This window comes from Prunus mume, linkage group LG1, assembly GCF_029339155.1.
Source record: "Prunus mume cultivar Tortuosa linkage group LG1, ASM2933915v1, whole genome shotgun sequence".
NCBI classification, from domain to species: domain Eukaryota; kingdom Viridiplantae; phylum Streptophyta; class Magnoliopsida; order Rosales; family Rosaceae; genus Prunus; species Prunus mume.
Genome location: NC_142698.1, coordinates 6656094 through 6662774, shown reverse-complemented (window position 1 = coordinate 6662774; position 6681 = coordinate 6656094). Strand labels below are relative to the sequence as shown.

Genomic DNA, 6681 nt, shown 5'->3' with positions numbered 1-6681 from the left:
TATAGTGAGTCTTAGCTATTCTTCTTGATTGATTCTAAACCAATTTCTCTTAAACTCTAATTTAAATTCTGTTTTGTTTTATTCACAAAATCAAATCAAAATCCCCTTTGGTGTTGGTGTGTGTGTGGAAGTCCTTGTGTTTTAATTTTCGTTGCGTGACATTGATAAACATCTCTTTAGATTACAATCTCTGTGGGAATGACTCTTGCTTGCTTACTATACTATCATTTGATTTGTGCACTTGCAAGGTGTTAATATTGTTGTTAAAAATTACCAACATTTGGATACAACAGAATTGATACCCTCAACAAACTCTTAGCATGTAAATAGGCTGTATCAAGGGCCTATAACAAAAGAGTTAAAAAACATGAGTTTTGAGGAAGGAGAAATAGTCTGGAAAGCAGTTCTGCCCCTTGGAACACACATAGCTGGTTATGAAAAATGGTCACCTACATGGGAGGGTCCTTTCATAATTAAGCAAGTCCTTGGATTGGGGGCATACAGATTATAGGATCGAGATGGAGACATCCATGCAGTACCAATCAATGGCAAATGGTTAAAAATTTTCTACCCAACTATGTGGGATTCACAGGCAGTGCAAACTGATCCTGGGATTGAAAAAAAAAGGAAGGAACTGTTGTTTAAATTCTTGTTCAAAGTTGTGCTTTAATTTTACTTCAGTATATTTCATTTTTGCCTTCTTTCATTTTATTTAGGCAAAAGAAATCGAAAAAGCAAAGTTCCACAAAAATAAATAGCTTTTATTAAATATAGTCATTTTTCATGACTAAGTTTTACTACATTCAAAATTTAAAATTAAAACCCTAGCTTCCTAAGGGTTTCTTGCAATCCGCCTTTTTTGGTAGAAATTTCTTGTTGGAGAAGCATCCCTTGATGAAGAGAGGCCTCTGCAATCTCCAATGCTGGCCTAGAAGCTGCAACCATGTTCTGCACAAGAAAAGTGGCCTTGGTCTTGGTGCCCACTCCAGCCCCAAGTTTGTTCTGCTTTCCTCACCTCACCACCGCTTTGAGTTATTGAATTTGTCTTTCCAACTTGTCGCCAGCTGGTCTTGGCCTCCTTATAGCCCGCAACTATCTGGTCCAGTTCTGCCTTCTGTTTTGCATAATCGGCCAAATTGGCTTCATGAGTAGCCTTGCAAAATTCAGAGGCATTAAAGGAGGGCTTAAGATCTTCATAGTGAGTGTGGAGATTGAGCACATCTCTTTCCATGCCTAAGCTGAGCTCAAGGATAGGTCTGGCAGCCATGTTCTCCCTATGTAGTAGGTCCAGATCCTTCATCAGCTGATCAACAGCTTCTCTATTCTCATCCAAGTCCAACTCGGTTGACTGCCATATTTTTACTCTATCCACTGCCTCATCGACTACTTTGGACTTAGCCTTGCCATGAGTAGAGTTGAGCTTCTCTAGCCTATCCAGCTGAGCATCCAAATTCTGCCAGTTTGGAAAAGCAAATGAGACCGTGGCTAGTGGACTAGGGATGCAATGGATAGGCATCTGCAAAGAACCAGCTCTCTCTTTTTCCGCTTGAAAAGGACAAAGGCATTAGAAGCAAGACAGAATGTAACTACAGTAAACTAGACACCAAAGACAGAACAAAAATTACCTCGTTCGTGAATAGCAACAGGTATTCTACCTCCACTTTAGGTTCGAGCTGCAACAGGAAGTTCGCCTATGCCACTCTAATGTAGATTGCTCCGAGTGTCTGCAGTACTAGAACTGCAGTGGAGTGTTCTACCTGCATCTTCAAAAGGGCCAACCCGAGCTTGTCGCTGCCTTTGAGTTTCTCGCCATTTCTTCTCCAAAGCAATTCTCTGTTATCACCTCAGTAGGGATATCCTCCTACGCATTTAACAAAAGTCAAAGTTAGAAAAAGTATAGAAGCAAAATAGTCATATTCCATACAGCAAGACTAAGGTCCCACCTCTTCTTCAAAGATCTTTGCTTTTTCTTTATCCTGCCGAGGCATCCGCTTTGTTTTCTTGCTCCACACCTCGAAAGCCTCTCTCACTCTTTATCCGTCCTAAAAGGTTGTAGGAGCTGCTGCAGATTCTATGGCTACGATTCACTGCTATCTTCCTAAGCCTTTTGACTTAGTAGAAGGGGGAAGAGGACTTTCAGCTGCAAAGGACATGCACAAATGATTAGAACATGAGTCGAATTGAGTTAAACAGAGCAGAATGAAGATCCGGAAAGCTCAAAAGGTTTACCAAGTCTCAGCCGACAACACTATCATGGGTTGGAGCAGCTCTTTTCTTATTCTTTCTCGCTTAAGGAGTCGCTGTAATACCGGGCCGTTTTGCCGAATTTCATCCTCCTCATCTCCAAGGAAAGCTCCAAGTCTCCACCAAATGGCGATGTATGATCGCACAGAAACAAACAAGTCAAGTCAATCCAGCAGAAAATGATAAAAGGAACGGAGCGTTGAAAGCTTACCAATCACTTCTCCACTGGATAGCTTGTCCACCTATGTTCTTCGTCAAGGAGGGATCACATGTATATAACAAGTTGTTAGACATCATCACAGAGGCGTAATGAGTAAAATACGTATAGAATGGAGAACCTACCTTTAGACCGGCAAGCGGTCGTGTTAACTTTCGGGTCGTGTTTGTGTCAACCCGTTAACTTAACAGTTGACACGACACGCCCGCTAACTTAACGGGTGAAAGATACTGCACTCCAAACACGATTACAATTCGTGAATATCCAACACGCACCGTAAGAATAAACCTAGAAAAAAAAAGGAAAAAACACAAACAAGAACCATCGTCTCTGTCCTTTTTCTCTCAATTTCCATCTCATAAACACCATCCAGAAAACTTACATAAAGAAAAGCAAGAAGAGAAAAAAATGGTTGATTAGATTAGATTATTATATATAAAAGAAGACAGAGAGGAAGAGACGAGAGATGTAGATAAAAGGAAAGAAGAAAAAAAAGGAGAGATGGAGAATGACGAAAAGAGGAAGAAGACAAGGGAAGAAAAAAAAAGAGATGGAGAGAAGAAGAAGAAGAAGAGAGTGGGAGGTCACAAGAAGAGAAAAAAATGGTTGATTAGATTAGATTAGATTATTTATCACAAAAAAAAGACAGAGAGGAAAAGACGAATAAGAAGAGAAGAAAACAAAGGAGAGATGGAGAATGACAGAATGAGGAAGAAGAAAAGGAAAATTAAAAAAGAGATGGAGAGAAGGAGAAAAAGACAAGGGAGAGTGGGAGGTGAGAGACAGTAAACGGAGAGAGAAAGAGGAAAGATGGAAAAGGAATATAAAAAAAAGAGGAATGGTGTTGGAGTTGGAGACTTGGGATATTTTTTTAAAAACACATTTAGCAAAACTACCAAATTACCCTCCTTAACGGGTGGATGCGAATATTTGCGAATTGACCCAACCCAACCCGTTAGCTTAACGGGTGGCTAACGGGTTCACCCGTTTTCAACCCGACCCATTAAGCTCAACCCAAATACCGATAATTTCGCGAATGTCGTTAACGGTCGTGTGCACATTGCCGTGTCTACCTACCTTCTATGACTTGAGCATTGATGTCTTTGATGGTCTGCACCATGAAATTCGTGGCCTCTACCCCTGCATAAACAGCCCAGAATCCCAGCCATCCAAGAGCACTTTGAGGGCAAGATTGAGGCAGCGCAGACCTCATGCGATCCGATTTCCACCAAGCATCAAAATCTGCAGAACTGCAGGAATTAGGCTCCCAGGATGGATATAGAGCATCCATACTTTGTTGATCTTGTTCACAGAGCACTGCAGTCCTTGTGCACTTCCGGATCATCCGAGTCTCTCCAGAAGTGGCCCGACATGCCTTCTATACGATGTGAGTGGAATAAGCCGAGGACACCAAGTTGTCGTGCACGAAGTTGGGATGATACACTTTTGCCCTCATATGATAGTTTGGAGGCTTCCCACCTCCAAAGGGCGATCCCTAGGCAGGGTCACACTCGTGAATTTCTTCCTAAACTCGATTCTCCGCTTCTTCTTCTTCAGTTCCTTCTCAAACAGATCCAGGTAAACCAAGGATAGATCCTTCTAAGTACCACCTACGATTGAGCAAGAAACCTCTTGGTGCAGGCTCTAAAGAACATTAAGTATTCTTTAATTGAGCGATTGGGCACTTCTACACATCAAAGGAAGCACCAGAACTTGATCATCAGGCGAGAACTAAACCAAAACCTCACCCGAAAGTACACTCAGAGCGATCTCGAACCATCCTTAATGCACCAGAGCAGACAGTTCAGGGATTCTCCAAAGTAGCGATGTAGATTCTGAATAAATGGGCCGAATCATGACTAAGCCCCACATCAAGATGATTATGGCTTCGCCAGATGTCTATACTCAAGCAGAACTGCTGAAAAGCGGTTGGGAAAGATAAACTTGTTCAGCCAAAACAAGAGGAATAACATGTGCTGCTGATTTCGATTTTTCTCTCAGTGCTTAACTTCTTCAAATAATTTGAGAACGAGCAGTTCTGGTTGATTGTAGCAGAAGAGATGGTGAATGGCTTGGCCAGTGTTTCTTGATTTTTCCTTCTGTGGTAATCACCAACTGCATCCACAGTGTCTTCCATGGGTTCTCAACTGAAAACTGAGCCATGTCCAGGCGTGGTAGGAGTCATTGGGTCCAGCGGAAGTCAAAGGTGTTACTGCGAATTCCAGAACACAGAGCAGGCCAAAGATTCTCGCCCCTGTAATGGATTGCTTGGAAAGAAGGATGACATCATAGATTCCAGCCCTCTTCCAGTGAGTTCCATATCTTAGAAGAAGCTTGTTGATCCAATTCGCCCACTTCACCGTGTTATTCGTCACTTCACTTGAAGGATAGGAGCGACTCAAATTCTTACTAACCCAGGTATGAGAAGCCAAGGCAGAAGAACTCTAAAAACGCAAAGAAGCTTCAGCGCCATTCTTGAATAGTTCTGCCATTTCAGTAGGAACATGGCCAAACCAATGAAGGCCTAGAACTAAGGTGTTTTCAAACAGGTGAAGGACATTTTCGTCCAGATTCTTCTGGGCAAATGGATGGAGCTTGCTTTGAACCTCTATTGCATGGTTATCAACAACAGCCCCAGAGATATAAGCAGGAGGAAGAGAGGGGGAAGCCTTGGCACGGGTTTTTGGAGATGACATGTTTCAAAATACGAGATGCCTTGGCACGGGTTTTCAAGATCTCTTGGCACTTGAAGATCAACTTGGGATTTATATTAATCACATGCATACGAGGATCGATTTTTCTCAATTCAAAGAGGTTGGTAGCCTTGCAAGGAAAATGGTGGAGAAAGAGTTGCATAGAACATTTAATTATGTTTATTTTCTTATCACATTAGCCTTAATTTTACCAGTTGCAACTGCTTTTGTGGAGAGAGCATTTTCTGCTATGAATATTGTGAATGGTCCACTTCGCAATCGAATGGGAGATCAATGGTTGAGTGATAGCTTACTTGTCTATATTGAGAAAGATGTGTTTGCTTGTATTGATAATGAAACTATAATGCTATGTTTTCAGAATATGATAACTCGTTGAGGACAATTGTAATGTAGTTTTTTCTATTAATTATGAATTATAATATTATCGTTTCATTTTTATGGATATATTTTGTATAGAAATTTTTTAACCCTTTAGACGTTGACCCATGGAAGGAAAATTCATGGATTTGCTACTAGATGATGCATATGCAGCTCAATGGAGATCACATCGGAGAGCTCCTAGAATAACACAGCTCCATCATTATCGTGTCAACATCTTTATTCAAATCATTGAGTGGCAACTTGCGGAATTAAATCATTACTTCAGTGAGGTAAATATTGAGTTACTTCTTTGTTTGGCATATTTGAGTCTAGATGATTCATTTATAGCTTTTGACAAACAAAAGCTACTCTGTTTTGTTGAATTTTATTCTCAAGATTTTAATCCCCGAGATCTCTTGGCACTGGAAGATCAACTTGAGATTTATATTAATCATATGCGTACGAGGATTGATTTTTCTCAATTCAAAGGGGTGCCTTGCAAGAAAAATGGTGGAGAAAGGATTGCATAGAACATTAAATTATGTTGATTTGCTTCTCACATTAGCCTTAACTGCTTCTGTGGAGGGAGGATTTTTTGCAACTGCTTCTGTGGAGGGAGGATTTTTTGCAATGAATATTGTGAAAGGTCTACTTTGCAACCGAATTGGAGATCAATAGTTGAGTGATAGCTTACTTATTTATATTGAGAAAGATGTGTTTGCTTGTATTGATAATGAGACTATAATGCTACATTTTCATAATATGAAAACTTGTTGTGGACAATTGTAATGTAGTTTTTTCTATTAATTAAGAATTATAATATTATTGTTTCATTTTTATGGATCTATTTTGTATAGAAATTTTTTAACCCTTTAGGCGTTGACTCCTGGAAAGAAAATTCCTGGATCCGCCACAGCTCTCAAGGTCTTTCAAAAGAAGCATCATCATTGGAAGGTTCATGTCAATAAAAACTAAAGAATTAGAAAATAAAAAAGGAAATCCCAACCCAACCTATATAGCTAATTCTCTCTTCTGACCCCACCCCCACACCCCTATATTCATATCTCAGTTTAAAACAATGGGTCTCATTTTAAATAATCTCAACCTAGTGTTGGGCTCAAGATCTGCCCAGCAATGCGGACCCTG

General features: G+C 40.4%; 1 pseudogene; it reads right to left on the bottom strand.

The window, feature by feature from the left end:
- Positions 1-816: 816 nt before the first annotated feature.
- Positions 817-1548, bottom strand: LOC148920865 (uncharacterized; annotated as a pseudogene).
- Between the last annotated feature and the right edge of the window lie 5133 nt (positions 1549-6681).